Source organism: Heterocephalus glaber, unplaced genomic scaffold, assembly GCF_053883595.1.
Source record: "Heterocephalus glaber isolate CG9 unplaced genomic scaffold, H.glaber_assembly_v1.0 deba00000621, whole genome shotgun sequence".
In the NCBI taxonomy this organism is placed as follows: Eukaryota; Metazoa; Chordata; class Mammalia; order Rodentia; family Bathyergidae; genus Heterocephalus; species Heterocephalus glaber.
This window is the reverse complement of record NW_028258153.1, coordinates 31,273,736-31,296,918: the sequence shown is the minus strand read 5'-3', so window position 1 is coordinate 31,296,918 and position 23,183 is coordinate 31,273,736. Positions and strand designations below refer to the sequence as shown.

Sequence of the window (23,183 nt, the reverse complement as noted above, 5' to 3'; positions counted from 1 at the left end):
GGGCTTTCCTTTGAAGGTGATTTGTTTCTTTTCTTCCACTGCTTGTAGAATTTTGTTCTTCTGTTGGATTTCTGGAATCCTAACTATTATATGCCTATGTGTAGATTTTTTTTGATTAAAGTTAGCTGGAGTCCTATATGGCTCACTTATCTGTATGTCAAGTTCTTTTCCCCTCCTTGGGAAGTTTTCTGCCGTCACTTCTGTGAAGAGTTTTTTTATGTCATCTGCACTCTCTCCTCTTTCTTCATTGACTCCAATCAGTCTTATGTTATTCTTCTTTGCATGGTCTAGCAGCTGCTGGATTGATTTCTCATGTTCCCTTACAATTTTAAAGCAATTTTTCTTTTCCTCCTCACTAACTGCAATCTTATCTTCTATATGTGAAATTCTATCCTCACATTGGTTCATTCTGCTGCGCAGACTTTTGATGGAGTTTTTAATCTCTTGGAAATCTGTTTGTATCTGTTTTATGGATTCCATTTGTTTCCTATGTTGAGATTCCATCATGTTCCTCAGATCCTCTATTTTTTTTATCTGTGTCCTCTCTAGATTTATTAATCATGTCTTGCACCATGAGCAAAATCTTTGCTGTTATCTGAGTAATTATGTCTGATTTCATTTTTCCCAGATCCTCTTTTGTTGCCAGTTCAGAGTCCAGGTGGTTGAGTATCAGAGTGTTCCATCTTGTTTCCCTTTGGGGTTGCTGTAGGTGATATGGAAGTCTGTTTTTGAGGCTTGTTTATGTGTCTTCTCATTTCCACGGGGGGGGGGTGCTTCTGGCACCCACGCGGCTCACCTTCCGTGCCCTAGGAGCTTGGGATGGCAGCAGCGGAGCTTCCTTCTGGGTGCTGGGACCGGCTGAGCCTCACTGCCCTAGGAGCCTGGGATGGAGGTGGGGAGCTTCCTTCCGGGTGCTTGGACCAGCTGAGCTTCTCTGCCCTAGGAGCCTGGGATGGAGGCGGGGGAGGTTCCTTCTGGGTGCTGGGACCAGCTGAGCCAATTCTGTATCATTAGTACTTCTGGTGGGGAATTCTGAACTACTGGTGACTGCTCCCACCAGCTCCTTAGATCAGCCTCTGATAATTTGTTCACTTTAATGTTTGGATGTCCTTCTTGGATTTCCACACCAGTTTTTCAGATTATGTGTCAGTAATCATTCAGGGTAGAGTGTTTTTGAAAGGTGTGGAATAGATCTCGCTGTCTGCACAGCACTTGCTCAAGCCCCCAAGGGCTGCGTTGTCTAAAGTCGAGAAACCTCTGGCGTGCCCCAGACCCTCCCACACCCAGCCAGTCTGGTGATCTTCACAGTAGCCACCCGGGCATGTGGAAAGCAGACTTAGGGAGCAGGGCATCGTCTTCGGGGGCTATGTCTGTTTGCACCCCATGTTTGTTAGATTGTAGATCCTGTCCTTCAGTGCCAGCGCCAAGCAGGAGGGGCAGATGGGGACGCAACTCTTGGTTCTTATTTTTTCCCCATTCCTAGCCCTCCCTTCACCCCCTCCACCCTTCCCTATTTACAAAGACTTTATTTCCATTTCTCATCATTTTTCCTTTCCCTTCTTTCCTTTCCCCTGCCCCTTCCACTACCCCTACCCCTTTGGACCTTTTCTTCCTATTTTGCATTATCGATTATTCATTCTACTCATTGGTACATTTTAGGTATACAATATAATGACATTCATCATTGGAAATCTGCACCTTTACATAGTCTCTCTTGGTTCTTATTTTTCACCGTTGCCCAGCCCTCCCTTCAACCCCTCCATCCCTCCCTATTTACAAAGACTTTGTTTCCATTTTTTCATTTTCTCATATTAATTCCATTCCCTTCTTTCCTTTCCCCTACCCCTCCCACTTCCCCCTCCCCTTTGCCCGTTTCTTCCTATTTCACATTATCTATTATACCTTTTAGTCCTTATTTACACTTTCAGTTTCTCACACTACAGAAACTATTCAGTATTTACACGTGTGTCCTGTTTATTTCACTTAAGAATATTGCCTCAATGTGCATCCATTTAGCAATAAATGTCTCTAATTTCTCATCTTTTATGGCTGAGTAGTACTCCATTTTATTAAAAAACCACATTTTCTTCATCCAGTCTCCAGTTGATGGGCATTTGGGCTGTTTCCAAGTTTTTATTGTTACTCTCTTATTTGTTGTTATGGCTTATATCTAGACATAACCCTAAAGCCTCATGCAGTCATAGGTGAAGCTTTTTGTGAATGGCTGGATCTAGAGTGTGTGATTCTTGGATCAAGAATGAAGATTAGTGCTACCTGCCCTAAGGGTAAGTAGCCTGAATAATATGTAAGGGACAGAAAGAGGGTTGGGTTTGTCACTTGCTGCTTGGATGCTTTTGCTGCCTTCTGCTTCCCACAAACTGTTTTTCTTCTGCAATGCCCCTTGGTCATGCCACCCTGCCTTTCAGCCAGCCAATTATGGACTGAAACCTCTGCAAACTGTGAGGTGAAATAAACCTTCCCTCCTTTAATTTTAGAGTCGGGAGTTTTGTCTCAGCAATGAGAAAAGTAACTAAGACTTTGCCTAATTTAGGACTCAAATTTTATGACAGGTAAATATATATAGGAAAAACAGTACATATGAGGTTCTCTACAACTGATAAATCCAGTGGCATTTTGAAAAATCCTCCTTATAACCTGGCAGCCTTCTACCAAGGGATGTGGTGTGTCTGGGTCTGAAGAAAAAGAACCTTGCCCTTCACTCTTGCCATATATGGTGCTCACAAAAATGTACTCCCCCTCATCTCAAGCTGCTGCACACTCCTGAGCATAAATTTGGGAATGCAGTTATGGATGGGAGATGAAGATGATATACCCAAGTATTTTATACATGTCATTTAGAATATTTTACCCATTCCAAAAAAAGTAGGTCTGAAGTTAAAAATCTAATTCATTCTGTAGTGAAAGTTGGCTCCAAGGCAGGGAAAAGACTCTTATTTAATATGTAAAAGACACAAACATATATACGCAATATACACACACACACAAAAATGTATACACAATTCAGCAGTTTGCTGTACAATGAATGTCTAGAAGCTGACGCCACCATTCTGAGCACCTTTTGTAATTGTACATTGTAACTTGCAATAATCTTATGATGTCTCAATAAATGTAGTATTAAAATATTTACACACATTTTTCTTTTCCTGATGTATACATTATGGGTAGACTCTATACGCTCTTACTTTAGCATCACTATATTATTACACCAGATACACACATGTCCCATTTCCTTAATCATTAACTCTAAGCTATCTTTCTATACTCCCCCCACTTATCCATTACAAAAAGACAGGAAAAAAAATCAAAAGGTCAAAAAGAATGTAGACAGATGTGCCCAAGTTGGGGTCAAAGACAGACAAAGAGCCAATCAGATTGTGACAATTGTGGGCCAGGGATGTAGCTCAGTGACATTGCTCCTGCCTGGCAAGTGAAAGGTCCTGAGTTCAACCACCAGTACCAGAAAAAAAAGACTGTGACAATTTCCAGGTGCCCACATGAGGGATGGGGGTAAGAATTACTAGTCCTAAATAAAAGGTCTAGTGCAGGGACAAGAGCTTAAGGGGTATTCGCCTTTCTGATGCCTCCTATTCTTCCAGAGTAGCTGTCTATCTTCTCTTTTTCCACCCTCTGCCAAATAAACTGTCTTCTTTTATTTTAAACCCTGTCTCTTTCAATTCCTTACTGGAGCTGAGAGTTTACAAATGTGTGTTCTAGTGGAGCAGTAGTATGTATGTCCCTTCCACACATGCAACAATTCTGTTCACACTAATGGGAAGACATTACAAAACTAAAAACATTTTCTTACATTACAACCCATGCCCAGAGTACTTTTCCTTTCAGCAGCTATGGACTAAAAATTGTTAATTATCTCCAGTCATTGGGTAGCTTAACATCATGACTCATGACAACACAAATATGCAACAGGAATGCTTGACATATACTCCGGCAGGAAAAAGGGAAAAAAAGCAGAAAAAACCATCTTTGAGAAGATCCAGTGTTGGATTTAACACGCAAAGACTTCAAAGCAGCCATTATAAATATGCTTAAAGAGCTGAAGTAATGCAGGCATGTGGCACATCCTATAATTCTAGTGCTTGGGAGGCTGAGGTAAGAAGGATCACCATGAGTTCAAGGCCAGTGCGGGCTACAAGCAAGACTTTGTCTCAAAACCTGCCCCCCCCCAAGTAATCTATGCTTTAAAGAATTCAAAGATGGTATGAAGATAAGATCTCATCGAATATGTAATTATCAATAAACAAGCAGAAACTATAAAAAGGAATTAAATAGAAATTCTGGGGCTGAAAAGTACAAGAACTAAAGTTTAAAATTCACTGGAGGAGCTCAATACATTTGGTCAAGGAGAAGAAACAATCATTCAACTAGAAGATTGATAGAGATTACACAATATGAAAAACAGAAAAAAGTAGATGAGGAAAAGTGAAAGGAGCTTCAGATAAACATAGGACACCATTAAACAGATAAACACTGTGCTCATTAGGTGTTGCTGTGACCAAATATCTGAGAATAACAAATTAAAGGAGGAAAAGTTTATTTTGACGGATAATTTGAGAGGTTCTTTGGCTCTGGTGCTTCCAGGTTTGTGGTGAGGCAGAATCACCATGGAGGGGAGCATGTGGGGAAGCAGAGTGCTCTCTTCACAGCTGCCAAGAAGCAGAGAGAGAAAGAGCATGTCTAGGGGGTCAGGGGCACTTCCTTCTTCTTCCTCCTCTTTTCTCAGTACTGGGAACTGAACCCAAGGATTTTGCACTGAGCTATTTGCCTAGCCCTTTTTTATTTTGAGAAAAGGTCTTTCCATTCTCTATGTTGCTCAGGCTAGGTGTTAATTTACAATCCTCCTGCCTTAGCCTCCCAGATTGCTGGTGTTATAGGTGTGTGCCACCATGCCTGCCATTCTCTTCTTGTTCCATTCTGTACTTTTGCTATTGGATCCTGGTACTAAAATTCAAGGCAGGCATCAGTTTACTATCCCACATGCTATTCATCTCTGGAACATCTCACAGGCCAAGCCATAAGTGTGCTTTATAAATTTCCTAGGCATCTTTTAATCCAATCAACCTAACAGTCAAAATTAACTGTCACAAGCCTTATCACGAAATCACATTTTCTTAAAACATAACCTCCAAATAAAAACAATAGCAAGGTCAAAATTTTACCTAATATGATATAACTGCCCTGCATACAACAGAAAACATGCTAATTTCTCCCTCAAAGAATCAACCTTTTCAGCATTGCTCAAAAGTCCAAGTCCAAACTCTCTTCTCATGCTCAAGAGAAACACAACTATGAGCCCTTATAAAATTCAAAAAACAAATTATATCTAGCATGTAATGATAGACACCAAACATTCCCATTGCAACACGTACTCTAGGAACAGGAGGATGGATGGAAACCCAGCAGCACAGACATTAAATCCTGTATCTCCATGTCTAGCACCCAGAGTACACAGTGTCCAGATATGAGGTGCAAAGGACTTGGGAAGCCCAGGACCTATGGCCTTAGTTGCACCTCACATACCTTCTTCCTCAGCTGGTTCTGTTTATGAGTGCATCTTTCCTCTGCAGGCATTTCACATTCCTGGAATCAACAAGTTCCTGGGGTCTCCACTGAACCTTTGGATTTACTGTCACAGCTTCAGCAACTGTCCTCGTGTGGGATGCCTGCAGGGACTTTGGTGCTGTCACACATTACCAAGCTTTCCAAGTCTTCCTTAGAAATCTGAATGCAAGGTTCTCTGACCCCATAACTGTTGCATACTGCGTGCCTCCAAAACCAGCATCATGTAGATGACACCAAAGTCTGCCACCAGGATGAGCAGGAGCCAGGTCTCCTTGGATCTTGGCTTTAATGTCCTCAGAGTGCCTGCATGCCTGGGGATGGTGGAATAAATCCTGGGGAAACAATTTTCTAGATGGTCTTGTGTGAGCAGGGTGCCCAAGCTCTCTTCTCAGAGCAGACTTTGAACTGAATGTATACTTTTACACCCTGGAGCCTGCAATGGGTGAGATCTGCCCAATTTCTGAGATGCCCAGGAGGCATCTTTCCTACTGTCCTGGTGCAAAGTATTTGGGTTTTCCTTAACAGCACTCAGCAACTACACCATCTCTGGCCCCATCTTTAAATACACTTCTTTTTGGCTGAACTTCAAGGTGATAAATCTTTTTGCTTTGCTTTTCACTCCAGATTCTCACCAGAAATCTGGCTGCAGGCAAGTAGCAATATCAACATACTGCATGAATGTTGTGTTGAGCTGAAATTTCCTCTGCCAGATCAATTAGTCCATTACATATAAGGTGGGTCTCCTGCAAAAAGAATCAGGGGATGTACAAAATGTAGACCAATTTTCTGCCAGAATGTAACATGAATGAATGGCTTCTATTCCAATTCTCAACAGAGTCCTCATTTCTATCTGAAACCTTACAAGCACAGACATTACCACCCATCCAAATTGTTGTCAGCATTCTGGTCCTCTGTACCCACATCAAAACCATCTACTAAGCTGAGCTTTGGTATTCCAGGGCTTCTCTAGTCTGCACCTCCAAACCTTCCCAAACTTCTCCCCAAACCAATTCCAAAGGCTTCTGAAGCACACTATTAGATATGCTCACAGCAACAATTTCACTTCTTAGTATCAATTTTCTGTGTTAGATTTTCATTCCTGTAACAAAAACACTTGTGATTACAAAATACTTAACAATAACAACTTGAAGAAGGAAAGATTTATTTTGGCTCATAGTTTCAGAGGTTTCAGGCTAGGGTCCCTTGGCTTTATTGCTTCTGGGCTTGTGGTGAGGGAGAATCATCATGGCAGGGAACATGTGGTGGAATAGTTATGCACTTCATGACTGCTGGGAAGAGGAGAGAGTGTCAGTATGTATTTTGGACTTCCCTCTTTTGCTCCATCTAGGCCTCTGTGCTAATGGATAGTGTCACCCACATTCAAAGCAGGTCTGTCTCCTCAGTTTGCTGTCCTCTGCACATATCATTTCTGGAGATACCCTAGAAAATACACCAAGACACACCCAGAAGTATAGTTTACTTTTTTCTTAGGTATCTCTTAATCCAAGTAAATTGACAAGCAAGCAAGACTAATCCTCACAAATATATACACAGTAGGAGCACCAGAGAGAAAAGGAGAAAAAAAGGAGGAAAGTTTAACAACAAGAAAATATTTCTGATTAGTACAGTCCATGGCCATCAAAAGCAAGATGATTCTGAGAAAATGTCACAGACCAGAGAAAATACATAGTCATTTAAAAACTAAATGCAATGCTGTACCCTGGTTTGCACATGAAAACAAACAAACAACAATCAAAAAAACAAGAGTACAACACTGAAAGAATACAAAGGGTCTTTGTTTAGCGAATAGAATCATACCATTGTTGTTTTCTTAGTTTTGACAAAAATGTACTGTGGTCATGTGAGACATTAACACTTGGACAGATGGATGCAAGAGGCATCAATATACTCTGTACCATCTACACAACTTTTCTATAAATGTAAAAATACTCAAAACTAAAAAAAATCTTTGGTTGTTTTGAGATTTGCTATAGTTGCTACATAGTTCAGGCTGGCCTTGAACTTTTGGTGATTCTCCTGCCAGGGTCTCAAAAGTGCTAGGATTACAGGTGTGCACCACAAAACCTGACACAACACTTTTTAGTATATGTGCTGCCAAAGCGAGCACAAACCTGGCACAACACTAAAAGATCTAAAAACCTGTTTAGCATTAGGAAAGAGATTACTTTCTGTAAAACTGAAGAGTGTAAAGTTCTGGAGGAAATGAAAATATGGCTTGTCAAAAGAAACCAATTATCATACAGTTATACAAAATACAAACAAATTTAAAATAAAACCCTTTGTTCATGGACACTACTTCCCACAGTGTATGAGGTCAAGAGAAGGCCAAGAAGTTTTCTTCAATTTAAGCTCCATATGACAATTACTTTCTACCTGAATCCAAATTGGTTAAGGTTAGAAATCTACTTAGGGTACAGTTGGTCCTGCAGGAGCTCTGTTTAAACAGCACAGGAAAAACACAAAATTATAAAACTTGATGTTAGGCAGAGAAACTAGAAAAAATAATAACTGTGAATTCTACAGTTATTGACCAGAAAACCATGTTCATGTCACTTTAGAGCCCTTCTCAAAGTCCTCTCAGCCCAGAGCTCCAGCTCTGCTCTGAATCAGCTGGACTCCAGCACACAGTGGACCCAGATGAATGAGGCAGCACAAGTGGCAACACAGGGCCCAGAGCAGATATAAATCCAACAGTCCACAAGTAGAGCCTGGATCATTGTCTGAGATTCTCAAGCATCCCACAGACAAAGAAGCCAGTGACAGTGCTTCTGACAACAGCTGCACCTGCTAGAATGATTTCAGAATTATTTAAAGGTATCTAAGAACTTATATCACTGTGACCCAAAGCAGTTTCCTGCAGTAAAATGCAAGAGACAAATACATGTTATTTTGACGCCAAGGATTACTGCTCTTCACTTTGACGAGGGATGGCCACTGGCACCAGACAAATATCACTCACCTTCTAGCCTCAGACCCACTGGGAAAGGAAAGGCCTGTCTTTCTCAGCCCTGTGCACTGCATCCATCCCAGCCCAACCCCTGTTCCCCTCGAGGAACTGATCTGTTATTGCTTTCCCCACTGTGATAGGAAACATGACTGTCCAGAGCCAAATGACATAAGAAATGACCACTCACCACTGTCATTTTGCTAGAAAAGAATTTCTGTACCTGTGTAAGAGGCTATGTCAGGCAGGGCACAAAATATATACAGCAAAACAATTTAGCACACAGGGTTGTCTCCTTAGTGGGATATGACAGTAGCTAAGCTAAACTCTTCAAATCTCCTGGAATCATGCAATGACTCCAACCACAATGTCTTCCAGACTACTTCAAAATCTGTTGCATAGTTTTCTGGATACCAGTTTCTAAATGTCTGTTGACTTTCATATATTATTAAATTTCCCAACAAAATTTTCTTCCTTTTTGTCAAGTCCAGTTCTATCATTGGCATACACAAGAGCTCTCATTGGTGAAAATCACTCATCAGAACACAAATAAAGTACAAAAAGGGAAGTCAATATGGGACGAACATCACAGGTTATGGAAAGAAATACTTTCTACATCTGACACAGCTATGGGAGCTCAGGAGTGAAATACAAGTGCAAGGACGTGTATTTGTGCTCAGTTCGTCTGCTGTGATAGTTCTGTCTCTTTGTCTCTGTCTCAGACTGTCACTGCCTGTCTGTCTCTTTGTCTCTGTCTCTCTCAGCAGTGGTAGGGATGGGAAGTCACATGTGAGGAAAGGGCTCTACTACTGAGCTACATCCCTAGACTAACAGTGATATTTTTCCATGGCAGAGACTGCCAGATAGCCATCAGAAATTGAGGAAATGTATTTAATTTTATATAGTTTCATGCACTTACTCTTGTAAGTCTAAGGTTCTTACCTTAACACTGTTCCTGTAAGTATTGCAGGTGAATGACAGAAAAACGTTTGTCTTTCTCCTGCTATAATCATATTGTCAGCCACATTATGGCTAATATTTTTTTTCACATACATATGTAGTTTTATTGTAACAAAGCAACTTTTACACTTTGAACGTTTAAAACTGCGCATCACCTTTTCCTTTCCAGTGAAAACAAAAAAGAATTTTAAAATAAACCAACAAAATTACAATAGAGAATGTCCATTCCAAATAAGACCCTACAGGTTTTGCCAATTCTCCCATTAAGTGTCAGAGCTCAAGTCATCATTAGGAGAGAATTTTATTTTAAAACTCAACTTAAACTGCAAGGATGTCCACTAATGTCACAATTAAACATGCCAAAGGAGAAGCTGTGTTGTCAAATGCCCGCTTAACCCACCCAAACATCTCAAACCCACCCTTTGCTGACCTTCTATACCCCATTTTCTAAAGTTTTCTTTTCTTTTTTTAAACAAGATAAAGTAGACAGGTACGTGTGGGTAAATGCTAACTGTCCATATTCACATAGAGACACGGTGTAATCTCTGAACCCAATATACAGAGAAAGGAGGAAAAGAGCTAGACTTCTATGCACTACGCACAGGGCCCGAGCGCCCTCCAGCTTCCCACAAAGCGAAGGGAGAAGAAGGGTTTTCTTTTTTTCCACAGAGCACGGTGGTGTTGATTCTATACAGTTTGTGTGACGGGGGGGGGGGGATCAAAATGAAATTAGGACAGAAGGTTTTAGAGACCCTTTTCCCATTTTATTTTGCTCGAGGTACCTCCCCACAAAGTAAGTCGAGAATCATGGCGTTTGAGAAAAGACTTCAAGAACAGGGCGACTGAGCACAAGAGGGGGGAAAAAAGACTGCAACTTGCTCCCAGGGACTGGAGAAAATTTTTTAAAAAAGGAAAAAAGGGCGGGGGGGAAAGAAGGTTGGAATCCATCAGTGTTCAATTAGTCATCTCTTTCATCCTCCTCTCCTTCCTCCCCTTCATCGTCATCTTCATCTTCACCTTCATCCTCATCCCCTTCTTCATCAATGTCTTCCAATCCTCCTCCTCTTCCTCCTCCTCCTTCTTTCTTCTTTTTCTTCTTCTCCTGCCCCCTCCTCATCATCCACATCAGGAACCAAGTAGTACTGCAACGGATTTGGCCAAATACTATCTTTGATGACCTCTCCTAACTCATCTGCACCTGCATCAGAATGGTTGGTAAACCAGGTAAAGAAGCTCTCGGGTTCCTCATGCTGCCGCTTCCTACTGGCTTTATTCTGTTTGACTTGAACGTTTCGTCAAATCCTTTCCAGATTTCCATTTGATTTCAGTGGACTTTGAAGATGGATCACCACTCTCATTCAGATGAAATTCTTTGGAGAGAACTTTATTTTCGAAGGATTTTCATCAAAATAAAAACCTATTCTGTAACCTGATTTTATATCTTCACATTCTGTCACTTCGACTCTGGTCAAATAATGCACTGCCTCTTCGTCTTCCTCCCCAAGCAGTGCAGACACCTGTGGATGGTTAACAAATGTTGTTACCCAAAAACTGGGGATCTTGGCGATCAATTCTGACCTCTTCTGAAAAAATGGTTGGCGGAGTTTGTTATATTTCTGTTCTACTTTCAATATCTCCCCACTGGCTTGTTCATTAAGTCTGTCTATTTCATTTTGTACTTCATCAATATGTTCAATTGCTTCTTCTTGTTCTTTTTCTGAGGTCTCCTCGGCCTCGCCTCGTCGAGGTTGGAGTTGAGCTCCTTTTTATTGACTTTGATCTCCGGCGCCGATGTGGTGCTGCTCCGAGGTCGGGGAGGGCGAGGGGAAAGCGAAGCGGGGGAGCGGGCGGGCAGGCGGCTTCCCTCCTGCCACACGAACGGGCGCCCGCTCGAACCGGCCGCCTCCTCCCCCTCCCGGCGCGGCTCGCTCGCCCTCCCCCTCGCGCTCTCGCTCCCTCTGCCCTCGCGGCCTGACGACCCGGGAGGGGCGAGGGGGCGGAGGGGAGGCGGCGGAGGGCGGCTCAGCTCCCTCACTCCCACTCCGCGTTCCGGCCCGGCTCGGCTGGGCTCGGCTCGCTGCTCGCCGTCCCGGAGCCGCCTCCTCCTCCACCTTCTCCTCCCGGCGAGGGGCGAGCCACAAGGCGCGGGAGAGCCCGGCTGTGGCTAATATTTAAGCTGTTATTTAACATAATTAGAAGTCAAAACCCCAACTCACTGAAACTAATATAGCTATTTGTGATGTGGCCCTTCCCTACTTTCCTCTCCCATAACTGCTTTTCTCCTATGCACTCAAGGCTCTGCAGGGTTCCCATGCATGATGTGCTTCTCTGTCTTTACTTTTCCATATGCTGTTTCCATGGCTGAGAAGGCCTCATCTTACTCCTTTCTCCACCTGGACAACTTCTACTCACCCTTTAAACCTCATCTGTGAACTGTTAATATAAAAGATGGATCCAATGGGGACTTTCAATAAATTATGATAAGATATAAAGTAGAATGTTAGGTAGCCATTTTAAGCATCAGAATAATACATAAAAATATAGTAACATATCCAAGATACACATGCTGAAAAGGCTGATAGAAACCAAAGTGATCATTTGTGTTCATTACATTTGGCTTATCTTGACTAAATTTTCTTCTATGATTATACATTAATTTTTCAATAAATAAACAGAAGGGGTGTGTGTACAAATATTTTGATCCTTTTGGATTACAGTTATATTTTTAAAAACATTTTTCATTTCAGGTAGTTACAGAATCACAGGAATTATAAAAAAACGATACAGTTCCCTCTAAAGATACCATCTTGCCTCTAAGTATAGAATGGTATCCCTCTTAGGAAACTGATATTAGTCCTAGACCTTATTGAGATTTCACAAGTTTTATGGACATGTATTTGTATGGTCATATATTTAGTTCTATGTTGTTTTATCATATAGGTAGCTTTATGTAATTACATCATACAGTGGAACTTTTCTGCTACCAGATCCCTGACTCTACCATCAACATTTGGAGTTGTCAACAGTTTTAGACTGATAGCCAAAGGACATTTGGTTTGCAGTTCAGAATAGTGTGATCAGAGTAATCGTTGTGGAAGCATGGCCAAGTGAAAGTGGAAGTCACTCAAGACGCCAAATCACCCCGCTGCAGACAAGCAGGTCTGCCCATGCCCTACCGAGGTCCCCAGTCACCCGGAATACGACGAATCAGCCCACTGCACACAGGAAGGTCTGTGCACGCCCTACCGAGGTCCTGAGTGGCGCGGAAGACACCGAATCACCCCGCTGCAGACAAGCAGCCACCTGGTTCCACACTACAAAGGCGCAGAGGTCACCAGACCACCAGACCAAGGTACTGAGTCCCGCTGTTCTTGGCCCAGAGGCAGGGGCTTCTGAGCCGTCATCCCACTGCTCCTGGTCCAGAGGAAGGGGCTTCCCGGTCACCAGCCCTCCCACTGCTCCCAGCCCACAGGAAAGGGCTTTTGGGTCACCATCCCTACCGTTGCTCCTGGCCCCTGTCCCACCTCTCCCAGCTCAGAGGAGGTAATTCGTGCAGGCACTAACAGCCCCTTGCCCCAGTTGAAATGAGAAAACATGTAAATAAGTCTCAAAACCAGACTTCCAGATCACCTACAGCAACCCCAAAGGGAAATGAGATGGAACACTCTGATACTCAACCACCTGGACCCACTGAATGGCAACAAAAGGGGATCTGGAAAAAATGAAATCAGAAATAATTTCTCAGATAACAGGAGAAATTGTGCCCCTAGTGAAAGACATGATTAATAAATCTAGAGAGGAGCTCAGGAACACGATGGAATCCCAACATAAGAAACAAATGGAATCCATAAAACAGATGCAAATAGATATCCAGGAGATGAAAAACTCCATTGAAAGTCTACACAGCAGAATGAGCCAATGTGAGGACAGAATTTCAGATATAGAAGATAAGATTGCAATTAATGACCAGGAAAAGAAAAATTGCTTCAAAATTATAAGGGAACATGAGAAATCAATCCAGCAGCTGCTAGATGATGCAAAGAAGAATAACATAAGACTGACTGGGCTCAATAAAGACACAGGAGAGAGTGGAGATGACATAAAAAAATCTCTTCACAGAAATAATGGCAGAAAACTTCCCAAGCAGGGGAAAAGAGCTTGACATACAGATAAGTGAGGCATATAGGACTCCAAATAGCCTTGATCAAAAAAATCTACACATAGGCATATAATTGTTAAGCTTCCAGAAACACAACAGAAGAACAAAGTTCTCCAAGCAGTCAGAGAAAAGAAACAAATGACATACAAAGGAAAACCTATCAGAATCACAGCAGACTTCTCAACACAAACCATCAAGGCAAGAAGAGCTTGGAGTGACATATTCCAAGCCCTAAAAGAAAACAGCCTCCAACCCAGATTGATGTACCCTGCAAAACTATCTTTCAGAATGGATGGAGAAATAAGATACTTTCATGACAAAGAGCACCTTTGGAACTTCATGAATACCAAACCAGCACTCCAAAGAATTTTACACAATATCCTAGGAACAGACATTGAGGATCACAACCCCAGGAAGCAAAGCAGAATGAACCCATCTGGCATGACAAGAAATTAAATGTAAAGGGGGAGAACCCAACAAAAAGAAAAAGTCATGGCAATGACAAGTCAATACGTTTCAGTTATAACCATCAACGTTAATGGTCTCAATTCACCAATCAAAAGAAATAGACTGGCAGAATGGGTCAGGAAGCAAAATCCAACAATATGCTGCATACAAGAAACACACTTAATTCAAAAGGAAACTCATAGACTGAAAGTTAAAGGGTGGAAAACAATACTCCATGCGCCAGGAACCTGAAAAAAATCAGGAGTAGCTATCCTCTTTGCAGATCAAGTAGATTTCAAACCAACACTGATTAAGAGAGACGAAGAAGGACACTACATCCTTGTAAAGGGAACAATCCAGGAGGAAGAGATGACAATCATAAATATCTATGCACCAAACACTAGTGCACCCAACTATATAAAACAAATACTAACGGACATGAAAAGTCATATATGCACTAATACAATTGTAGTGGGGGACCTCAACACCCCACTGTCACAAATAGATAGATCAACTAGACTAAAAATAAGGAATGGAATATTAGAACTCAATCGAACTCTTGAACAAATGAACTTAACAGATGTTAACAGGGTCTTCCACCCCACAAAATCAGAATACACATTCTTCTCAGCTGCACATGGGTCATTCTCAAAAATAGACCACATACTCACACAGAGAACATGTTTAAGTAAGTGCAAAGGAATTGAAGTGATCCCCTGTATATTATCAGACAATAGTGCGATGAAACTGGAGATCCATAGTAAAAGAAACCAAAAAATTTCATAAACACGTGGAAATTGAACAACACACTTCTGAATAACCAATGGGTCACAGAGGAAATTAAAGAAGAAATCAGACAGTTCCTTCACTTAAATGACAATGACAATACAACATATCGGAATCTATGGGACACAATGAAAGCAGTCTTATGAGGGAAATTCATAGCAGTGAATATGCATATTAGGAAAACAGAACGAGCCCAATTAAACAACCTGATGCTGAACCTCAAGCTTCTAGAAAAAGAAGAGCAGGACAAACCCAAAGCTCATACAAGGGAGGAAATTATAAAGATCAGAGGAGAAATCAATGCAATGGAGACTAAGAGAACAATGCAAAAAATCAATGAAGCCAAGAGTTGGTTCTTTGAAAGAATCAACAAAATTGACAAACCTTTAGCCAACCCTGTCAGAAAAAGGAAAGAAAAGGCCCAAATCCATGCAATTAGGAATGAAAAGGGTGAAATGACAACAGACCCAGCAGAAATCCAGAGGATCATCAATACCTACTTCCAGAACCTATACACCAATAAGATGGACAACACAGAAGAAATGGACAGATTCCTAGATACATATGAATTACCAAAGTTGAACAAAGAAGACCTAAAAATTCTTAACAACCCAATATCAACCAATGAAATTGAAAATGTAGTTAAAAACTTATCAACTCAGAAAAGCCTGGGCCCTGATGGCTTCACTGCTGAATTCTACAAGACATTTAGAGAGGAACTACTGCCACTACTGTTTAAACTCTTCAATGAAATTGAAAGGGAAGCAATACTCCCAAATTCATTCCTGGAAGTAAGCATCACCTTGATCCCCAAAGCAGAGAAAGACCCAACTGAAAAAGAGAACTATAGGCCAATCTCACTAATGAACATAGATGCAAAAATCCTTAATAAGATACTGGCAAACAGAATGCAGAAGATCATCAAGAAGATCATACACCCTGATCAAGTGGGATTCATCCCAGGGATGCAGGGATGGTTCAATATATGAAAATCAATCAATGTAATACACTATATCAATAGAGCCAAGGACAAAAACCATATGATTATCTCCATAGACACAGAAAAAGCATTTGACAAAATCCAACACGCATTTATGATAAAAACCCTACAAAAAATTGGAATAGATGGTCTCTACCTCAAACTGATAAAAGCCATCTATGAAAAACCAACAGCCAATATCATACTAAATGGTCCAAAACTGAAATCCTTCACACTCAAATCAGGAACAAGACAAGGATGTCCACTATCACCACTCTTGTTCAATATAGTTCTGGAAACATTGGCCAGGGCAATTAGACAAGAGAAAGAAATAAAAGGAATAAAGATAGGTAATGAAGAAGTCAAATTGTCATTCTTTGCAGATGACATGATACTCTATATAGAAGACCCCAAGAACTCCACCAAAAGTCTTCTAGACTTAATAACCAAATTCAGTCAAGTAGCTGGTTACAAGGTCCACACACAAAAATCAATAGCTTTCCTCTACACCAATGACAGACTCACTGAGAGAGAAATAGGGCAAATAATTCCTTTCACAATAGCATCCAAACAACTGAAATACCTAGGAATCATCCTAACGAAAGAAATCAAAGACCTCTTCTCTGAAAACTATGGCAGTCTGAAAAGAGAGATTGTAGATGATATCAGAAAATGGACAGACATCCCCTGCTCCTGGGTAGGAAGGATTAATATAGTGAAAATGGCCATACTTCCAAAACTGTTATATAGATTTAATGCAATTCCAATTGAGATCCCAGCAGCATACTTCATGGACCTCGAGAAAACAATCCAAAAATGCATTTGGAACAAGAAGAGACCCAGAATAGCAAAAGCAATTCTAGGTAACAGAGACATAGCTGGGGGTATCACAGTGGAACAGATTACAGGATGCAGAAACAATGCCAGACACACTCAGCCATCTCATCTTCGATAAAGGAGTCAAACACCCTCACTGGAGGAAAGATAGCCTCTTTAATAAATGGTGCTGGAAAAATTGGGCTTCAACTTGCCAAAGATTAAAAAAACTAGACCTATATCTCTCACCATGCACTAAACTAAAATCAAAATGGATTAAAGATCTGAATATTAAAATAGAAACTCTGAACCAGTTGGAACAGAGGTTAGGTAGAACCCTTGAAGACATCGGTGTAGGAAAAGATTTTATGAACACAACCTCAGTTGCCCGTGAACTAGCACAAACAATCAACAGATGGGATCTCTTCTTATTAAAAGGCTTCTGCACAGCAAGAGAAACCACCAACAGTGTGAAGAGACAACCCACAATGTGGGAAAAAATCTTTACCTGCTCTTCCTCAGACAAAGGTCTACTATCTCGAATCTATAAAGAACTTAAAAAGATCAGACCTCCCAAATTTAAAGACCCAGTCCAAAAATGGGCATCTGAAATGAACAGACATTTCTCACACAAAGAAGTGGAAATAGCAAATAAATACATGAAAAAATGTTCAACATCACTGGTCATTCGAGAGATGCAAATGAAAACAAGGCTGAGATTCCACTTCACTCCAGAAAGAATGGCTACTATCATGAAATCAACCAATAACAAATGCTGGCGGGGCTGTGGGGAAAGAGGAACCTTGCTCCACTGCTGGTGGGAGTGTAGACTGGTGCAAGCACTGTGGAAATTCGTACGGAGATACCTCAAAGAACTAGGACTGGAAGTCCCATTTGACCCTGCTATTCCACTGCTGGGGATCTTCCCCAAAGAATTGAAAGAATCATCCCACAGTGATATATGTGTGCCCATGTTCACAGCAGCACAGTTTGTAATAAGTAAAACTTGGAAACAGCCCAAATGCCCATCAACTGGAGACTGGATAAAGAGAATGTGTTTTTTTAATAAAATGGAGTACTACTCAGCCATAAAAAATGAGAAATTAGAGACATTTATAGCTAAGTGGATGCACATTGAGGCGATACTCTTAGTGAAATAAATAGCACACACATGTGTAAATACCGAATAGTTTCTCCGGTGTGAGAAACTGAAAGTGTAAATAAGGACTAAATGTATAATAGGTAATGTGAAATAGGAAGAAAAGGGGCAAAGGGGAAGGAAGTGGGAGGGCTAGGGGAAAGGAAAGAAGGGAATGGGATTAATATGAGAAAATGGAAAAATAGGAACAAAATCTTTGTAAATAGGGAGGGCTGGGCAAGGGTGAAAAATAAGAACCAAGAGAGACTATGTAAAGGTGCAAATTTCCAATGATGAATGTCATTATATTGTATACTTAAAATGTACCAATGATTAGAATGAATAATCGATAATGTAAAATAGGAAGAAAAGGTCCAAAGGGGTAGGGGTAGTGGGAGGGGCAGGGGAAAGGAAAGAAGGGAAAGGAAAAATGCTGAGAAATGGAAAAAATGGAAATAAAGTCTTTGTAAATAGGGAAGGGTGGAGGGGGTGAAGGGAGGGCTAGGAATGAGGAAAAAATAAGAACCAAGATGCATTATGTAAAGGTACAATTCCCAATGAGAAATGTAATTGTGTTGTATACCTACAATGTATCAATAAAAGAATTTAATACAGAAAAAAAAAGAAAGTAGAAGTCACAAATGGAAATGTAAGACGTTTTAAGGGAGCTTGGATAGGGTTACAAGAAAAGCATACTTGGTCAGAGCTCTGGGAAACTCCAATGTTTAAGCAGTCATTGAAGGAAGAAAAGCCACCCCAAAGAATCAGACACAGAGGAACTATGAAAGAATCTCATGTGGAAGCTAAAGGAAGGATTCTGTAGGCGAAGACTGGTAACATGTTCAGATGATGTGGAGACTACAGACATGGTTGGAGCTAGCGACACGATGTCATTACTGAATCTAGCATGAGGAACTTTTATCTCAGTGCACTGGTGAAGGTAAAAGCCAGATTATATATAGAGTCTTTCTGAGTGAATGAGAACACAGGATGTAAAGGAAATGTCAACAAAGGACTCAAATTTTAAATCACATGAAGTTATTGCTAAGGTTAATTACTTGCTCATTCTCTGGGTTTACCATCCCCTTAAAATAACCTTAACCTACCACCATCCTACCACTGTCTGGCCTATTTCCCTGCCTTATATGTCTTCTTGGCACCTTTTACCATATGACATATTTTTGTTTGTTCACTGGATATTTTTCTACATTAAACTGCAAATTCAAATAGAGCAGAGACAGTTCTCATGTTGTTCTTCATTGTTCTCTCAATGTCTAGCAAAGGACAAAGTAGACGCTCAACAAAGTATTACTGAATAAAAAGGGAAAATGCTTTTGCAATAGAAAGTGTATTTTTGTCAGTACTTTTTTGAAATCTTTATTAGGAAGAAATGAATGTTTCAAAATTACAATTGCTTAAAATTATTTTTGAAAACAATTATCAGAATGCTTCCAATGTTATACCTGATGTGTAATGACTATCCCTAAGTCCTTTTTTAACAGACAAATTTTCATTAATATCATTATATAAGCAAACACATGGAAATGACAGACTCCATTCTAGCTCATTTTTTAAAAAATATGAGGCATGAAATGGGGAAAAATGCAAGGCTGAAGGGGCAAGCGCTGAGCTCAGCTCCCACAAGTACCTCCTGCCACAAAGTATGGCTTGGCCTCAGCTGGGGCTGAGACATGTGCCAATAGCATTGCAAGAAGAGACAGATCCAGAAGTGGCCATCACTACTGCAGCCTTCAGAATCTGCCACTATTTTGCTGTTGTTGGGATGGGGAAGATACTGTGTCTACAGGGTCTACAGCCTCAGGACATCACCTGCGGAGTTACAGTGCATAGCAAATTCAAAAGCCCCCACTACACCTGTGACTTCCATTTTTTCCCTAGCAGGGTTCACATGGTTAGAGTGGATATACTGCAGTCTGAACCTCTCTCAGCATGACTCAATGCAAAGTTCAGCACAAATTCATCTATTAGGGGAACTAAAATCAGTTCCAAAACTTTAGTTGCAAGAGAGTCTGGGAATGTAGTGCTTCTGAATTCATCCTCTACAACACTAAAAGGATTCTAATGGAGAGGAGTTAGCCTAAAAAATTCACCACCATGTTTATTTCTTCCCAAAAGAATGTGAGTTTTCAAGTCACACACAACCTGGGTAGAAGAAGACACAAAAGTGGGTTCAGTATATTCTGAACAAAAGATAGATTCCAGCAATTATGTAAGCCAAAAATGACATCAATTCTCTACAAACTGTTCCACAAGATAAAGACAGAAGAAATACTATGTTGTTCATTGTGTGAAGTCAGCACTATCCTAGTGACAAAATTAGACAAAGACATTGTAAGAAAAGAATACTATACAACATGATCTGCCATGATCATAGATGTTGAAATCCCCAATAATATATTATTAAATAAAATCCAACTATGCTTACAAAAACATATATATACCACAACCAAGTGAGGTTTATTACAAGTGTGCAAAGCTAGTTCAACAATCAATAATCAATGTAATCTATCACATCAACAGGCTAAAAAAGGGAAAAAATTCACACAATAATATTAATAGATACAGAAAGATATTTGACAAAATCCAGAATCCATTTGTGATAATAAAGGCAAGAGGGGACTTCCTGAGCTTGAAAAAGAACATAAAAATGATAGCTAGGCATCATACTAAATGATGATAGAATAGATGCAAAACTGTGAATCATGATTTTCAACTTTATTGGCTTAAAAGACACTAACGGATTAATGAACCATTCTCTAGGTGTGTCTGGGTGTGTTGGTGAGGGCATGTCTGATGGGAATATCTGTCTCTGGCTTGTGCTCTTTTCAACTTGCTCTGCTTCCTGGCTGCCATGAGGTGAGCAACTATGCTCTACTCCACCTTCTGCCATGATGTTTGTACCTTGGAGCCAGCCAAACACAGACTGAATCCAAAAGCCTCTTTTTCTTTAAGTCATGGGAGTTGGGTATTTAGTTATAGCAATGGTAAACCTGATAAATACAGGATGTTTTCCCTGTAAACAAAGCAAAGATAGTCCCCCTCTCCCTAGTCCTATTCGACATCATACTGCATCCCAGCTAATACAGTAAGAAAAGGAATTAAAAGGTACAAATACGGAGAAGGACAAAGTGAAATTGCTTTTTCACACAGATAAATCTATGTAGAAAATGTCAAAGATTCAAGAATAACACCAACAAATCCTGGGACAGAAAACAGAAATTTTGAATAATGAAAAGTTAGACTTTAAAATAAAAAGTGTAACATTTATAGACTGGGGATAAAGCTTAGTGTGGGAACACTTGCTTAGAATACACAAGGCCTTGGGTTTGATCCCAAGATTCACAAAAAAATCAACAATGGTCTTGAAAATTAAATACTTAGATATAAATCTAACATAAGTTACATAGAGGATCTATATGTAGAAAATGTAAAACTTGGATGAAAGAAATCAAATATCTAAATAAATGGAAATGTGTTCTATATTCATGGATTGAAACACTCAATATTGTTAAAATATCAAGTTGTTCCAATTTGCTCTATACACACCATAACCACAAGAAAAAACAATCTAGAATGCCATACGTAAGTACAGACAAACTGATTTTAAAGAGTCTGTGGAAAAATAGCAAGAATTAACAACACAATATTGAAGAACATTGGAGGATTTACAGTACCCAGTTTTAAAACTTAATAGAAAGCAACATTAGTCAAGGCAGTATGGAACTTTTAAAATAAAAAACACAGAATGATGGAACAGGACTGAAAGCCCACAGACACATAGAAACAGCCAACTAATCTCTGACAGAGGAACAATACTGTTTAAATGAAAAAATCATATTCTTTTTAATAAAAGGTACACGAATAACTAGAATTCACATGCACAAAAAATGAATCTTGATTCAAACCTTAAATCTTTTACAAATATCTATTCTAACTGGATCACATACCTCAATGAAATGCGAAACTACAAATTAAACAGAAAAAAATCTAGGTGACTTTAGATTCAGCAATGAATTTGTAAATATAATATCAAAGGTATGATTCATAGGAAAAAATTGCTAGTTTGATTTTACTGAAGTTTATTGAAGTTTTGTGCTGCTAATGATACTGTGTGGAAAATAAAAGGAAAAGCCACAGCCTGGGGAAAATGTTCAAACATCAGTTTTATAATAGATTCATTTTAAAAAGAAAAATTAAAACTCAAGAATAAGGAAACAACCTAATTTAAAAATGAAAAAAATATATGAACAATTTTTCAAAGTTACCAAGACAACAAATATGAATTTGAAAATATGTCCAATGAAGTGTCAACATATACCTATCAGAATGGCCAAAATCCAAATATCTGACAATATCAACTGCTGGTGAAGATGCAGAGCAGCAAATCACTGCTGGCAAGAACACAAAAAAGTACAGTCACCTATGTGGTCTTGATGTTTGTGTCCCTTCAAAATTCCTATGTTGAAATCGAACCGCTAAGATCATAGTAACTGAGAGATGACAGATGAATGGAATGAGTGTTCCTATAAGAGGCCTGGCAGAAGTCCATTTCTCCTTCCACCTTGTGAAATCTCACAGAAGGCACCACCCATGAGGAATGGCTGTCACCAGACAACAAATCTGCGGGCACCTTGCTCTTGGAGCTCTCAGTCTCCGGGACTATGAATTATAGATTTTTTGTCTACAAAGGACCAAATCTTTTGTGAGAACAGTCAAAAACTACGACATTTTGGAAGATACTTTGGCAGTCTCTTAGACTAAATATAATACTGCCACATAAACCAATAATTATGCTTCTAGGTATCCGATTGAAAAACTTGTGTAATCATTAAAAACTTGTTCACAGATATTTTAATCAATTTAGTAATAACTGCTATATACTAGAAGCAACCAAAATTCTCTTTATTGGTTAAATGGATAAACAAACTATACTATATCCTTACAATGGAAGACTATTCAGTGATAAAATTAAGAAATGAGCTCTAAAGCCATGAAAATAAACAAATCTTAAATATGTATTCTTAAGTTTAAAAATACCCTCTGATAAATTTTATGCTGAATAGTCCAATTATATGACAGTCTAGAAAAGGAAAAAGGAAGTATAGAAACAGTGAAAACTTCAGTTATTGCCATGGTTTCAGGGGAGGGGAGAATGGTTGAATGGGTGAAGCTCCGTTTTCATTTAAGGCACGAAACTGTTCTGAATAAAGCTGTAATGGATCAATAACACTACATATACAGTGTATGTCAAAATCCACTGAAATTTTATAGTTTGAGATTGAACCTTACTTGTGCACATGTTTGAAAATGTTAG

The 23,183-nt window shown here is 39.9% G+C and overlaps 1 long non-coding RNA gene and 1 pseudogene across 1 annotated transcript in view; both read right to left on the bottom strand.

Moving 5' to 3' along the window:
• The window catches only part of LOC147829420 (uncharacterized), a 64,645-nt gene that overhangs the window by 32,354 nt on the left and 9,108 nt on the right, over positions 1–23,183 (bottom strand). The gene's annotated exons all lie outside the window — the stretch shown is intronic.
• On the bottom strand, positions 9,693–11,949 carry LOC101714058 (protein SET-like; annotated as a pseudogene).